The sequence below is a fragment of the Hyperolius riggenbachi genome, chromosome 2 (genome assembly GCF_040937935.1).
Source record: "Hyperolius riggenbachi isolate aHypRig1 chromosome 2, aHypRig1.pri, whole genome shotgun sequence".
Lineage (NCBI taxonomy): Eukaryota > Metazoa > Chordata > Amphibia > Anura > Hyperoliidae > Hyperolius > Hyperolius riggenbachi.
Window position 1 is genome coordinate 140512090 of NC_090647.1, and position 10094 is coordinate 140522183.

Genomic DNA, 10094 nt, shown 5'->3' on the forward strand with positions numbered 1-10094 from the left:
AGCCATTGGGCCTCAAACCCAAAACAACGCCTGCAGCACCTGGGGTTCACAGCCGGTCTCCCATGCAGCTACTAACCAGGCCTGAAGCCGCTTAGCTTCCGCGATCTGACGAGAGCGGGCGCTTTCGGCTTAGTGTGGCCGCAGGCAACCTCCAGGGCGCCGTTCCGGCGCCTTGAAGGTGAGGCTTCCCACGCGTGCTCATAGCCATTGGGCCTCAAACCCAAAACAATGCCTGCAGCACCTGGGGTTCACAGCCGGTCTCCCATGCAGCTACTAACCAGGCCTGAAGCCGCTTAGCTTCCGCGATCTGACGAGAGCGGGCGCTTTCGGCTTGGTGTGGCCGCAGGCAACCTCCAGGGCGCCGTTCCGGCGCCTTGAAGGTGAGGCTTCCCACGCGTGCTCATAGCCATTGGGCCTCAAACCCAAAACAATGCCTGCAGCACCTGGGGTTCACAGCCGGTCTCCCATGCAGCTACTAACCAGGCCTGAAGCCACTTAGCTTCCGCGATCTGACGAGAGCGGGCGCTTTCGGCTTAGTGTGGCCGCAGGCAACCTCCAAGGCGCCGTTCCGGCGCCTTGAAGGTGAGGCTTCCCACGCGTGCTCATAGCCATTGGGCCTCAAACCCAAAACAACGCCTGCAGCACCTGGGGTTCACAGCCGGTCTCCCATGCAGCTACTACCCAGGCCTGAAGCCGCTTAGCTTCCGCGATCTGACGAGAGCGGGCGCTTTCGGCTTAGTGTGGCCGCAGGCAACCTCCAGGGAGCCGTTCCGGCGCCTTGAAGGTGAGGCTTCCCACGCGTGCTCATAGCCATTGGGCCTCAAACCCAAAACAATGCCTGCAGCACCTGGGGTTCACAGCCGGTCTCCCATGCAGCTACTAACCAGGCCTGAAGCCGCTTAGCTTCCGCGATCTGACGAGAGCGGGCGCTTTCGGCTTAGTGTGGCCGCAGGCAACCTCCAAGGCGCCGTTCCGGCGCCTTGAAGGTGAGGCTTCCCACGCATGCTCAAAGCCATTGGGCCTCAAACCCAAAACAACGCCTGCAGCACCTGGGGTTCACAGCCGGTCTCCCATGCAGCTACTAACCAGGCCTGAAGCCGCTTAGCTTCCGCGATCTGACGAGAGCGGGCGCTTTCGGCTTAGTGTGGCCGCAGGCAACCTCCAAGGCGCCCTGAAGCCGCTTAGCTTCCGCGATCTGACGAGAGCGGGCGCTTTCGGCTTAGTGTGGCCGCAGGCAACCTCCAAGGCACCGTTCCGGCGCCTTGAAGGTGAGGCTTCCCACGCGTGCTCATAGCCATTGGGCCTCAAACCAACGCCTGCAGCACCTGGGGTTCACAGCCGGTCTCCCATGCAGCTACTAACCAGGCCTGAAGCCGCTTAGCTTCCGCGATCTGACGAGAGCGGGCGCTTTCGGCTTAGTGTGGCCGCAGGCAACCTCCAGGGCGCCGTTCCGGCGCCTTGAAGGTGAGGCTTCCCACGCGTGCTCATAGCCATTGGGCCTCAAACCCAAAACAATGCCTGCAGCACCTGGGGTTCACAGCCGGTCTCCCATGCAGCTACTAACCAGGCCTGAAGCCGCTTAGCTTCCGCAATCTGACGAGAGCGGGCGCTTTCGGCTTAGTGTGGCCGCAGGCAACCTCCAAGGCGCCGTTCCGGCGCCTTGAAGGTGAGGCTTCCCACGCGTGCTCATAGCCATTGGGCCTCAAACCCAAAACAACGCCTGCAGCACCTGGGGTTCACAGCCGGTCTCCCATGCAGCTACTAACCAGGCCTGAAGCTGCTTAGCTTCCGCGATCTGACGAGAGCGGGCGCTTTCAGCTTAGTGTGGCCGCAGGCAACCTCCAGGGCGCCGTTCCGGCGCCTTGAAGGTGAGGCTTCCCACGCGTGCTCATAGCCATTGGGCCTCAAACCCAAAACAATGCCTGCAGCACCTGGGGTTCACAGCCGGTCTCCCATGCAGCTACTAACCAGGCCTGAAGCCGCTTAGCTTCCGCGATCTGACGAGAGCGGGCGCTTTCGGCTTAGTGTGGCCGCAGGCAACCTCCAGGGCGCCGTTCCGGCGCCTTGAAGGTGAGGCTTCCCACGCGTGCTCATAGCCATTGGGCCTCAAACTCAAAACAACGCCTGCAGCACCTGGGGTTCACAGCCGGTCTCCCATGCAGCTACTAACCAGGCCTGAAGCCGCTTAGCTTCCGCGATCTGACGAGAGCGGGCGCTTTCGGCTTAGTGTGGCCGCAGGCAACCTCCAAGGCGCCGTTCCGGCGCCTTGAAGGTGAGGCTTCCCACGCGTGCTCATAGCCATTGGGCCTCAAACCCAAAACAACGCCTGCAGCACCTGGGGTTCACAGCCGGTCTCCCATGCAGCTACTAACCAGGCCTGAAGCCGCTTAGCTTCCGCGATCTGACGAGAGCGGGCGCTTTCGGCTTAGTGTGGCCGCAGGCAACCTCCAAGGCGCCGTTCCGGCGCCTTGAAGGTGAGGCTTCCCACGCGTGCTCATAGCCATTGGGCCTCAAACCCAAAACAATGCCTGCAGCACCTGGGGTTCACAGCCGGTCTCCCATGCAGCTACTAACCAGGCCTGAAGCCGCTTAGCTTCCGCGATCTGACGAGAGCGGGCGCTTTCAGCTTAGTGTGGCCGCAGGCAACCTCCAGGGCGCCTTGAAGGTGAGGCTTCCCACGCGTGCTCATAGCCATTGGGCCTCAAACCCAAAACAATGCCTGCAGCACCTGGGGTTCACAGCCGGTCTCCCATGCAGCTACTAACCAGGCCTGAAGCCGCTTAGCTTCCGCGATCTGACGAGAGCGGGCGCTTTCAGCTTAGTGTGGCCGCAGGCAACCTCCAAGGCGCCGTTCCGGCGCCTTGAAGGTGAGGCTTCCCACGCGTGCTCATAGCCATTGGGCCTCAAACCCAAAACAATGCCTGCAGCACCTGGGGTTCACAGCCGGTCTCCCATGCAGCTACTAACCAGGCCTGAAGCCGCTTAGCTTCCACGATCTGACGAGAGCGGGCGCTTTCGGCTTAGTGTGGCCGCAGGCAACCTCCAGGGCGCCGTTCCGGCGCCTTGAAGGTGAGGCTTCCCACGCGTGCTCATAGCCATTGGGCCTCAAACCCAAAACAACGCCTGCAGCACCTGGGGTTCACAGCCGGTCTCCCATGCAGCTACTAACCAGGCCTGAAGCCGCTTAGCTTCCGCGATCTGACGAGAGCGGGCGCTTTCGGCTTAGTGTGGCCGCAGGCAACCTCCAAGGCGCCGTTCCGGCGCCTTGAAGGTGAGGCTTCCCACGCGTGCTCATAGCCATTGGGCCTCAAACCCAAAACAACGCCTGCAGCACCTGGGGTTCACAGCCGGTCTCCCATGCAGCTACTAACCAGGCCTGAAGCCGCTTAGCTTCCGCGATCTGACGAGAGCGGGCGCTTTCGGCTTAGTGTGACCGCAGGCAACCTCCAGGGCGCCGTTCCGGCGCCTTGAAGGTGAGGCTTCCCACACGTGCTCATAGCCATTGGGCCTCAAACCCAAAACAATGCCTGCAGCACCTGGGGTTCACAGCCGGTCTCCCATGCAGCTACTAACCAGGCCTGAAGCCGCTTAGCTTCCGCGATCTGACAAGAGCGGGCGCTTTCGGCTTGGTGTGGCCGCAGGCAACCTCCAAGGCGCCGTTCCGGCGCCTTGAAGGTGAGGCTTCCCACGCGTGCTCATAGCCATTGGGCCTCAAACCCAAAACAACGCCTGCAGCACCTGGGGTTCACAGCCGGTCTCCCATGCAGCTACTAACCAGGCCTGAAGCCGCTTAGCTTCCGCGATCTGACGCTTTCGGCTTAGTGTGGCCGCAGGCAACCTCCAGGGCGCCGTTCCGGCGCCTTGAAGGTGAGGCTTCCCACGCGTGCTCATAACCATTGGGCCTCAAACCCAAAACAATGCCTGCAGCACCTGGGGTTCACAGCCGGTCTCCCATGCAGCTACTAACCAGGCCTGAAGCCGCTTAGCTTCCGCGATCTGACGAGAGCGGGCGCTTTCGGCTTAGTGTGGCCGCAGGCAACCTCCAAGGCGCCGTTCCGGCGCCTTGAAGGTGAGGCTTCCCACGCGTGCTCATAGCCATTGGGCCTCAAACCCAAAACAACGCCTGCAGCACCTGGGGTTCACAGCCGGTCTCCCATGCAGCTACTAACCAGGCCTGAAGCCGCTTAGCTTCCGCGATCTGACGAGAGCGGGCGCTTTCGGCTTAGTGTGGCCGCAGGCAACCTCCAGGGCGCCGTTCCGGCGCCTTGAAGGTGAGGCTTCCCACGCGTGCTCATAGCCATTGGGCCTCAAACCCAAAACAATGCCTGCAGCACCTGGGGTTCACAGCCGGTCTCCCATGCAGCTACTAACCAGGCCTGAAGCCGCTTAGCTTCCGCAATCTGACGAGAGCAGGCGCTTTCGGCTTAGTGTGGCCGCAGGCAACCTCCAAGGCGCCGTTCCGGCGCCTTGAAGGTGAGGCTTCCCACGCGTGCTCATAGCCATTGGGCCTCAAACCCAAAACAACGCCTGCAGCACCTGGGGTTCACAGCCGGTCTCCCATGCAGCTACTAACCAGGCCTGAAGCCGCTTAGCTTCCGCGATCTGACGAGAGCAGGCGCTTTCGGCTTAGTGTGGCCGCAGGCAACCTCCAGGGCGCCGTTCCGGCGCCTTGAAGGTGAGGCTTCCCACGCGTGCTCATAGCCATTGGGCCTCAAACCCAAAACAACGCCTGCAGCACCTGGGGTTCACAGCCGGTCTCCCATGCAGCTACTAACCAGGCCTGAAGCCGCTTAGCTTCCGCGATCTGACGAGAGCGGGCGCTTTCGGCTTAGTGTGGCCGCAGGCAACCTCCAGGCTTCCCACGCGTGCTCATAGCCATTGGGCCTCAAACCCAAAACAACGCCTGCAGCACCTGGGGTTCACAGCCGGTCTCCCATGCAGCTACTAACCAGGCCTGAAGCCGCTTAGCTTCCGCGATCTGACGAGAGCGGGCGCTTTCGGCTTAGTGTGGCCGCAAGCAACCTCCAGGGCGCCGTTCCGGCGCCTTGAAGGTGAGGCTTCTCACGCGTGCTCATAGCCATTGGGCCTCAAACCCAAAACAATGCCTGCAGCACCTGGGGTTCACAGCCGGTCTCCCATGCAGCTACTAACCAGGCCTGAAGCCGTTTAGCTTCCGCGATCTGACGAGAGCGGGCGCTTTCGGCTTAGTGTGGCCGCAGGCAACCTCCAAGGCGCCGTTCCGGCGCCTTGAAGGTGAGGCTTCCCACGCGTGCTCATAGCCATTGGGCCTCAAACCCAAAACAACACCTGCAGCACCTGGGGTTCACAGCCGGTCTCCCATGCAGCTACTAACCAGGCCTGAAGCCGCTTAGCTTCCACGATCTGACGAGAGCGGGCGCTTTCGGCTCAGTGTGGCCGCAGGCAACCTCCAGGGCGCCGTTCCGGCGCCTTGAAGGTGAGGCTTCCCACGCGTGCTCATAGCCATTGGGCCTCAAACCCAAAACAATGCCTGCAGCACCTGGGGTTCACAGCCGGTCTCCCATGCAGCTACTAACCAGGCCTGAAGCCGCTTAGCTTCCGCAATCTGACGAGAGCGGGCGCTTTCGGCTTAGTGTGGCCGCAGGCAACCTCCAGGGCGCCGTTCCGGCGCCTTGAAGGTGAGGCTTCCCACGCGTGCTCATAGCCATTGGGCCTCAAACCCAAAACAATGCCTGCAGCACCTGGGGTTCACAGCCGGTCTCCCATGCAGCTACTAACCAGGCCTGAAGCCGCTTAGCTTCCGCGATCTGACGAGAGCGGGCGCTTTCGGCTTAGTGTGGCCGCAGGCAACCTCCAGGGCGCCGTTCCGGCGCCTTGAAGGTGAGGCTTCCCACGCGTGCTCATAGCCATTGGGCCTCAAACCCAAAACAACGCCTGCAGCACCTGGGGTTCACAGCCGGTCTCCCATGCAGCTACTAACCAGGCCTGAAGCCGCTTAGCTTCCGCGATCTGACGAGAGCGGGCGCTTTCGGCTTAGTGTGGCCGCAGGCAACCTCCAAGGCGCCGTTCCGGCGCCTTGAAGGTGAGGCTTCCCACGCGTGCTCATAGCCATTGGGCCTCAAACCCAAAACAACGCCTGCAGCACCTGGGGTTCACAGCCGGTCTCCCATGCAGCTACTAACCAGGCCTGAAGCCGCTTAGCTTCCGCGATCTGACGAGAGCGGGCGCTTTCGGCTTAGTGTGGCCGCAGGCAACCTCCAGGGCGCCGTTCCGGCGCCTTGAAGGTGAGGCTTCCCACGCGTGCTCATAGCCATTGGGCCTCAAACCCAAAACAACGCCTGCAGCACCTGGGGTTCACAGCCGGTCTCCCATGCAGCTACTAACCAGGCCTGAAGCCGCTTAGCTTCCGCGATCTGACGAGAGCAGGCGCTTTCGGCTTAGTGTGGCCGCAGGCAACTTCCAGGGCGCCGTTCCGGCGCCTTGAAGGTGAGGCTTCCCACGCGTGCTCATAGCCATTGGGCCTCAAACCCAAAACAATGCCTGCAGCACCTGGGGTTCACAGCCGGTCTCCCATGCAGCTACTAACCAGGCCTGAAGCCGCTTAGCTTCCGCGATCTGACGAGAGCGGGCGCTTTCGGCTTAGTGTGGCCGCAGGCAACCTCCAAGGCGCCGTTCCGGCGCCTTGAAGGTGAGGCTTCCCACGCGTGCTCATAGCCATTGGGCCTCAAACCCAAAACAACGCCTGCAGCACCTGGGGTTCACAGCCGGTCTCCCATGCAGCTACTAACCAGGCCTGAAGCCGCTTAGCTTCCGCGATCTGACGAGAGCGGGCGCTTTCGGCTTAGTGTGGCCGCAGGCAACCTCCAGGGCGCCGTTCCGGCGCCTTGAAGGTGAGGCTTCCCACGCGTGCTCATAGCCATTGGGCCTCAAACCCAAAACAATGCCTGCAGCACCTGGGGTTCACAGCCGGTCTCCCATGCAGCTACTAACCAGGCCTGAAGCCGCTTAGCTTCCGCGATCTGACGAGAGCGGGCGCTTTCGGCTTAGTGTGGCCGCAGGCAACCTCCAAGGCGCCTTGAAGGTGAGGCTTCCCACGCGTGCTCATAGCCATTGGGCCTCAAACCCAAAACAACGCCTGCAGCACCTGGGGTTCACAGCCAGTCTCCCATGCAGCTACTAACCAGGCCTGAAGCCGCTTAGCTTCCACGATCTGACGAGAGCGGGCGCTTTCGGCTTAGTGTGGCCGCAGGCAACCTCCAGGGCGCCGTTCCGGCGCCTTGAAGGTGAGGCTTCCCACGCGTGCTCATAGCCATTGGGCCTCAAACCCAAAACAATGCCTGCAGCACCTGGGGTTCACAGCCGGTCTCCCATGCAGCTACTAACCAGGCCTGAAGCCGCTTAGCTTCCGCGATCTGACGAGAGCGGGCGCTTTCGGCTTAGTGTGGCCGCAGGCAACCTCCAGGGCGCCGTTCCGGCGCCTTGAAGGTGAGGCTTCCCACGCGTGCTCATAGCCATTGGGCTTTAAACCCAAAACAATGCCTGCAGCACCTGGGGTTCACAGCCGGTCTCCCATGCAGCTACTAACCAGGCCTGAAGCCGCTTAGCTTCCGCGATCTGACGAGAGCGGGCGCTTTCGGCTTAGTGTGGCCGCAGGCAACCTCCAAGGCGCCGTTCCGGCGCCTTGAAGGTGAGGCTTCCCACGCGTGCTCATAGCCATTGGGCCTCAAACCCAAAACAACGCCTGCAGCACCTGGGGTTCACAGCCGGTCTCCCATGCAGCTACTAACCAGGCCTGAAGCCGCTTAGCTTCCGCGATCTGACGAGAGCGGGCGCTTTCGGCTTAGTGTGGCCGCAGGCAACCTCCAGGGCGCCGTTCCGGCGCCTTGAAGGTGAGGCTTCCCACGCGTGCTCATAGCCATTGGGCCTCAAACCCAAAACAATGCCTGCAGCACCTGGGGTTCACAGCCGGTCTCCCATGCAGCTACTAACCAGGCCTGAAGCCGCTTAGCTTCCGCGATCTGACGAGAGCGGGCGCTTTCGGCTTAGTGTGGCCGCAGGCAACCTCCAGGGCGCCGTTCCGGCGCCTTGAAGGTGAGGCTTCCCACGCGTGCTCATAGCCATTGGGCCTCAAACCCAAAACAATGCCTGCAGCACCTGGGGTTCACAGCCGGTCTCCCATGCAGCTACTAACCAGGCCTGAAGCCGCTTAGCTTCCGCGATCTGACGAGAGCGGGCGCTTTCGGCTTAGTGTGGCCGCAGGCGTCCTCCAAGGCGCCGTTCCGGCGCCTTGAAGGTGAGGCTTCCCACGCGTGCTCATAGCCATTGGGCCTCAAACCCAAAACAATGCCTGCAGCACCTGGGGTTCACAGCCGGTCTCCCATGCAGCTACTAACCAGGCCTGAAGCCGCTTAGCTTCCGCGATCTGACGAGAGCGGGCGCTTTCGGCTTAGTGTGGCCGCAGGCAACCTCCAGGGCGCCGTTCCGGCGCCTTGAAGGTGAGGCTTCCCACGCGTGCTCATAGCCATTGGGCCTCAAACCCAATACAACGCCTGCAGCACCTGGGGTTCACAGCCGGTCTCCCATGCAGCTACTAACCAGGCCTGAAGCCGCTTAGCTTCCGCGATCTGACGAGAGCGGGCGCTTTCGGCTTAGTGTGGCCGCAGGCAACCTCCAAGGCGCCGTTCCGGCGCCTTGAAGGTGAGGCTTCTCACGCGTGCTCATAGCCATTGGGCCTCAAACCCAAAACAATGCCTGCAGCACCTGGGGTTCACAGCCGGTCTCCCATGCAGCTACTAACCAGGCCTGAAGCCGCTTAGCTTCCGCGATCTGACGAGAGCGGGCGCTTTCGGCTTAGTGTGGCCGCAGGCAACCTCCAAGGCGCCGTTCCGGCGCCTTGAAGGTGAGGCTTCCCACGCGTGCTCATAGCCATTGGGCCTCAAACCCAAAACAACGCCTGCAGCACCTGGGGTTCACAGCCGGTCTCCCATGCAGCTACTAACCAGGCCTGAAGCCGCTTAGCTTCCGCGATCTGACGAGAGCGGGCGCTTTCGGCTTAGTGTGGCCGCAGGCGTCCTCCAAGGCGCCGTTCCGGCGCCTTGAAGGTGAGGCTTCCCACGCGTGCTCATAGCCATTGGGCCTCAAACCCAAAACAATGCCTGCAGCACCTGGGGTTCACAGCCGGTCTCCCATGCAGCTACTAACCAGGCCTGAAGCCGCTTAGCTTCCGCGATCTGACGAGAGCGGGCGCTTTCGGCTTAGTGTGGCCGCAGGTAACCTCCAAGGCGCCGTTCCGGCGCCTTGAAGGTGAGGCTTCCCACGCGTGCTCATAGCCATTGGGCCTCAAACCCAAAACAACGCCTGCAGCACCTGGGGTTCACAGCCGGTCTCCCATGCAGCTACTAACCAGGCCTGAAGCCGCTTAGCTTCCGCGATCTGACGAGAGCGGGCGCTTTCGGCTTAGTGTGGCCGCAGGCAACCTCCAGGGCGCCGTTCCGGCGCCTTGAAGGTGAGGCTTCCCACGCGTGCTCATAGCCATTGGGCCTCAAACCCAAAACAATGCCTGCAGCACCTGGGGTTCACAGCCGGTCTCCCATGCAGCTACTAACCAGGCCTGAAGCCGCTTAGCTTCCGCGATCTGACGAGAGCGGGTGCTTTCGGCTTAGTGTGGCCGCAGGCAACCTCCAAGGCGCCGTTCCGGCGCCTTGAAGGTGAGGCTTCCCACGCGTGCTCATAGCCATTGGGCCTCAAACCCAAAACAACGCCTGCAGCACCTGGGGTTCACAGCCGGTCTCCCATGCAGCTACTAACCAGGCCTGAAGCCGCTTAGCTTCCGCGATCTGACGAGAGCGGGCGCTTTCGGCTTAGTGTGGCCGCAGGCAACCTCCAAGGCGCCTTGAAGGTGAGGCTTCCCACGCGTGCTCATAGCCATTGGGCCTCAAACCCAAAACAACGCCTGCAGCACCTGGGGTTCACAGCCGGTCTCCCATGCAGCTACTAACCAGGCCTGAAGCCGCTTAGCTTCCGCGATCTGACGAGAGCGGGCGCTTTCGGCTTAGTGTGGCCGCAGGCAACCTCCAGGGCGCCGTTCCGGCGCCTTGAAGGTGAGGCTTCCCACG

At 62.1% G+C, this 10094-nt stretch overlaps 36 non-coding genes and 13 pseudogenes across 36 annotated transcripts; all 49 read right to left on the reverse strand.

Annotated features, from left to right (window-relative positions):
- Positions 1 to 27: 27 nt before the first annotated feature.
- On the reverse strand, positions 28 to 146 carry LOC137551742 (5S ribosomal RNA). The gene has a single exon (XR_011027057.1). It is a non-coding gene; the product is annotated as a 5S ribosomal RNA (ribosomal RNA).
- An 83-nt stretch (positions 147 to 229) lies between these two features.
- On the reverse strand, positions 230 to 348 carry LOC137557624 (5S ribosomal RNA; annotated as a pseudogene).
- Positions 349 to 431: 83 nt separating this feature from the next.
- On the reverse strand, positions 432 to 550 carry LOC137557221 (5S ribosomal RNA; annotated as a pseudogene).
- An 83-nt stretch (positions 551 to 633) lies between these two features.
- On the reverse strand, positions 634 to 752 carry LOC137555612 (5S ribosomal RNA). The gene has a single exon (XR_011028288.1). It is a non-coding gene; the product is annotated as a 5S ribosomal RNA (ribosomal RNA).
- Positions 753 to 835: 83 nt separating this feature from the next.
- Positions 836 to 954, reverse strand: LOC137556647 (5S ribosomal RNA). The gene has a single exon (XR_011029288.1). It is a non-coding gene; the product is annotated as a 5S ribosomal RNA (ribosomal RNA).
- An 83-nt stretch (positions 955 to 1037) lies between these two features.
- On the reverse strand, positions 1038 to 1156 carry LOC137551753 (5S ribosomal RNA). Its single transcript, XR_011027058.1, has one exon. It is a non-coding gene; the product is annotated as a 5S ribosomal RNA (ribosomal RNA).
- A 157-nt stretch (positions 1157 to 1313) lies between these two features.
- On the reverse strand, positions 1314 to 1432 carry LOC137551766 (5S ribosomal RNA). The gene has a single exon (XR_011027059.1). It is a non-coding gene; the product is annotated as a 5S ribosomal RNA (ribosomal RNA).
- Positions 1433 to 1515: 83 nt separating this feature from the next.
- Positions 1516 to 1634, reverse strand: LOC137558117 (5S ribosomal RNA; annotated as a pseudogene).
- An 83-nt stretch (positions 1635 to 1717) lies between these two features.
- On the reverse strand, positions 1718 to 1836 carry LOC137556603 (5S ribosomal RNA). Its single transcript, XR_011029245.1, has one exon. It is a non-coding gene; the product is annotated as a 5S ribosomal RNA (ribosomal RNA).
- Positions 1837 to 1919: 83 nt separating this feature from the next.
- Positions 1920 to 2038, reverse strand: LOC137556658 (5S ribosomal RNA). Its single transcript, XR_011029299.1, has one exon. It is a non-coding gene; the product is annotated as a 5S ribosomal RNA (ribosomal RNA).
- An 83-nt stretch (positions 2039 to 2121) lies between these two features.
- Positions 2122 to 2240, reverse strand: LOC137551778 (5S ribosomal RNA). Its single transcript, XR_011027061.1, has one exon. It is a non-coding gene; the product is annotated as a 5S ribosomal RNA (ribosomal RNA).
- Positions 2241 to 2323: 83 nt separating this feature from the next.
- On the reverse strand, positions 2324 to 2442 carry LOC137551790 (5S ribosomal RNA). Its single transcript, XR_011027062.1, has one exon. It is a non-coding gene; the product is annotated as a 5S ribosomal RNA (ribosomal RNA).
- An 83-nt stretch (positions 2443 to 2525) lies between these two features.
- Positions 2526 to 2644, reverse strand: LOC137556752 (5S ribosomal RNA). Its single transcript, XR_011029392.1, has one exon. It is a non-coding gene; the product is annotated as a 5S ribosomal RNA (ribosomal RNA).
- Positions 2645 to 2716: 72 nt separating this feature from the next.
- On the reverse strand, positions 2717 to 2835 carry LOC137556754 (5S ribosomal RNA). The gene has a single exon (XR_011029393.1). It is a non-coding gene; the product is annotated as a 5S ribosomal RNA (ribosomal RNA).
- An 83-nt stretch (positions 2836 to 2918) lies between these two features.
- On the reverse strand, positions 2919 to 3037 carry LOC137557921 (5S ribosomal RNA; annotated as a pseudogene).
- Positions 3038 to 3120: 83 nt separating this feature from the next.
- LOC137551802 (5S ribosomal RNA) lies at positions 3121 to 3239 on the reverse strand. Its single transcript, XR_011027063.1, has one exon. It is a non-coding gene; the product is annotated as a 5S ribosomal RNA (ribosomal RNA).
- Positions 3240 to 3322: 83 nt separating this feature from the next.
- LOC137556784 (5S ribosomal RNA) lies at positions 3323 to 3441 on the reverse strand. The gene has a single exon (XR_011029423.1). It is a non-coding gene; the product is annotated as a 5S ribosomal RNA (ribosomal RNA).
- An 83-nt stretch (positions 3442 to 3524) lies between these two features.
- Positions 3525 to 3643, reverse strand: LOC137548719 (5S ribosomal RNA; annotated as a pseudogene).
- A 275-nt stretch (positions 3644 to 3918) lies between these two features.
- Positions 3919 to 4037, reverse strand: LOC137556671 (5S ribosomal RNA). The gene has a single exon (XR_011029311.1). It is a non-coding gene; the product is annotated as a 5S ribosomal RNA (ribosomal RNA).
- Positions 4038 to 4120: 83 nt separating this feature from the next.
- LOC137551814 (5S ribosomal RNA) lies at positions 4121 to 4239 on the reverse strand. Its single transcript, XR_011027064.1, has one exon. It is a non-coding gene; the product is annotated as a 5S ribosomal RNA (ribosomal RNA).
- An 83-nt stretch (positions 4240 to 4322) lies between these two features.
- LOC137548089 (5S ribosomal RNA) lies at positions 4323 to 4441 on the reverse strand (annotated as a pseudogene).
- Positions 4442 to 4524: 83 nt separating this feature from the next.
- On the reverse strand, positions 4525 to 4643 carry LOC137557778 (5S ribosomal RNA; annotated as a pseudogene).
- Positions 4644 to 4726: 83 nt separating this feature from the next.
- Positions 4727 to 4845, reverse strand: LOC137551826 (5S ribosomal RNA). Its single transcript, XR_011027066.1, has one exon. It is a non-coding gene; the product is annotated as a 5S ribosomal RNA (ribosomal RNA).
- Positions 4846 to 4900: 55 nt separating this feature from the next.
- On the reverse strand, positions 4901 to 5019 carry LOC137557058 (5S ribosomal RNA; annotated as a pseudogene).
- An 83-nt stretch (positions 5020 to 5102) lies between these two features.
- Positions 5103 to 5221, reverse strand: LOC137556698 (5S ribosomal RNA). The gene has a single exon (XR_011029338.1). It is a non-coding gene; the product is annotated as a 5S ribosomal RNA (ribosomal RNA).
- Positions 5222 to 5304: 83 nt separating this feature from the next.
- On the reverse strand, positions 5305 to 5423 carry LOC137548417 (5S ribosomal RNA; annotated as a pseudogene).
- Positions 5424 to 5506: 83 nt separating this feature from the next.
- On the reverse strand, positions 5507 to 5625 carry LOC137558118 (5S ribosomal RNA; annotated as a pseudogene).
- Positions 5626 to 5708: 83 nt separating this feature from the next.
- LOC137556682 (5S ribosomal RNA) lies at positions 5709 to 5827 on the reverse strand. The gene has a single exon (XR_011029322.1). It is a non-coding gene; the product is annotated as a 5S ribosomal RNA (ribosomal RNA).
- Positions 5828 to 5910: 83 nt separating this feature from the next.
- On the reverse strand, positions 5911 to 6029 carry LOC137551838 (5S ribosomal RNA). The gene has a single exon (XR_011027068.1). It is a non-coding gene; the product is annotated as a 5S ribosomal RNA (ribosomal RNA).
- Positions 6030 to 6112: 83 nt separating this feature from the next.
- LOC137551850 (5S ribosomal RNA) lies at positions 6113 to 6231 on the reverse strand. Its single transcript, XR_011027070.1, has one exon. It is a non-coding gene; the product is annotated as a 5S ribosomal RNA (ribosomal RNA).
- An 83-nt stretch (positions 6232 to 6314) lies between these two features.
- Positions 6315 to 6433, reverse strand: LOC137557779 (5S ribosomal RNA; annotated as a pseudogene).
- An 83-nt stretch (positions 6434 to 6516) lies between these two features.
- On the reverse strand, positions 6517 to 6635 carry LOC137556694 (5S ribosomal RNA). The gene has a single exon (XR_011029334.1). It is a non-coding gene; the product is annotated as a 5S ribosomal RNA (ribosomal RNA).
- Positions 6636 to 6718: 83 nt separating this feature from the next.
- Positions 6719 to 6837, reverse strand: LOC137551862 (5S ribosomal RNA). The gene has a single exon (XR_011027072.1). It is a non-coding gene; the product is annotated as a 5S ribosomal RNA (ribosomal RNA).
- Positions 6838 to 6920: 83 nt separating this feature from the next.
- On the reverse strand, positions 6921 to 7039 carry LOC137556706 (5S ribosomal RNA). The gene has a single exon (XR_011029345.1). It is a non-coding gene; the product is annotated as a 5S ribosomal RNA (ribosomal RNA).
- A 72-nt stretch (positions 7040 to 7111) lies between these two features.
- LOC137548888 (5S ribosomal RNA) lies at positions 7112 to 7230 on the reverse strand (annotated as a pseudogene).
- An 83-nt stretch (positions 7231 to 7313) lies between these two features.
- On the reverse strand, positions 7314 to 7432 carry LOC137556718 (5S ribosomal RNA). The gene has a single exon (XR_011029357.1). It is a non-coding gene; the product is annotated as a 5S ribosomal RNA (ribosomal RNA).
- An 83-nt stretch (positions 7433 to 7515) lies between these two features.
- LOC137556729 (5S ribosomal RNA) lies at positions 7516 to 7634 on the reverse strand. Its single transcript, XR_011029368.1, has one exon. It is a non-coding gene; the product is annotated as a 5S ribosomal RNA (ribosomal RNA).
- An 83-nt stretch (positions 7635 to 7717) lies between these two features.
- LOC137551873 (5S ribosomal RNA) lies at positions 7718 to 7836 on the reverse strand. Its single transcript, XR_011027073.1, has one exon. It is a non-coding gene; the product is annotated as a 5S ribosomal RNA (ribosomal RNA).
- Positions 7837 to 7919: 83 nt separating this feature from the next.
- Positions 7920 to 8038, reverse strand: LOC137556740 (5S ribosomal RNA). Its single transcript, XR_011029379.1, has one exon. It is a non-coding gene; the product is annotated as a 5S ribosomal RNA (ribosomal RNA).
- An 83-nt stretch (positions 8039 to 8121) lies between these two features.
- On the reverse strand, positions 8122 to 8240 carry LOC137556751 (5S ribosomal RNA). Its single transcript, XR_011029391.1, has one exon. It is a non-coding gene; the product is annotated as a 5S ribosomal RNA (ribosomal RNA).
- Positions 8241 to 8323: 83 nt separating this feature from the next.
- On the reverse strand, positions 8324 to 8442 carry LOC137556763 (5S ribosomal RNA). The gene has a single exon (XR_011029402.1). It is a non-coding gene; the product is annotated as a 5S ribosomal RNA (ribosomal RNA).
- An 83-nt stretch (positions 8443 to 8525) lies between these two features.
- On the reverse strand, positions 8526 to 8644 carry LOC137551885 (5S ribosomal RNA). The gene has a single exon (XR_011027074.1). It is a non-coding gene; the product is annotated as a 5S ribosomal RNA (ribosomal RNA).
- An 83-nt stretch (positions 8645 to 8727) lies between these two features.
- Positions 8728 to 8846, reverse strand: LOC137556774 (5S ribosomal RNA). The gene has a single exon (XR_011029413.1). It is a non-coding gene; the product is annotated as a 5S ribosomal RNA (ribosomal RNA).
- An 83-nt stretch (positions 8847 to 8929) lies between these two features.
- LOC137551897 (5S ribosomal RNA) lies at positions 8930 to 9048 on the reverse strand. Its single transcript, XR_011027076.1, has one exon. It is a non-coding gene; the product is annotated as a 5S ribosomal RNA (ribosomal RNA).
- Positions 9049 to 9131: 83 nt separating this feature from the next.
- Positions 9132 to 9250, reverse strand: LOC137557247 (5S ribosomal RNA; annotated as a pseudogene).
- An 83-nt stretch (positions 9251 to 9333) lies between these two features.
- On the reverse strand, positions 9334 to 9452 carry LOC137551909 (5S ribosomal RNA). The gene has a single exon (XR_011027078.1). It is a non-coding gene; the product is annotated as a 5S ribosomal RNA (ribosomal RNA).
- An 83-nt stretch (positions 9453 to 9535) lies between these two features.
- Positions 9536 to 9654, reverse strand: LOC137555865 (5S ribosomal RNA). The gene has a single exon (XR_011028531.1). It is a non-coding gene; the product is annotated as a 5S ribosomal RNA (ribosomal RNA).
- Positions 9655 to 9737: 83 nt separating this feature from the next.
- LOC137551921 (5S ribosomal RNA) lies at positions 9738 to 9856 on the reverse strand. Its single transcript, XR_011027080.1, has one exon. It is a non-coding gene; the product is annotated as a 5S ribosomal RNA (ribosomal RNA).
- A 72-nt stretch (positions 9857 to 9928) lies between these two features.
- LOC137551933 (5S ribosomal RNA) lies at positions 9929 to 10047 on the reverse strand. Its single transcript, XR_011027081.1, has one exon. It is a non-coding gene; the product is annotated as a 5S ribosomal RNA (ribosomal RNA).
- Positions 10048 to 10094: the final 47 nt, after the last annotated feature.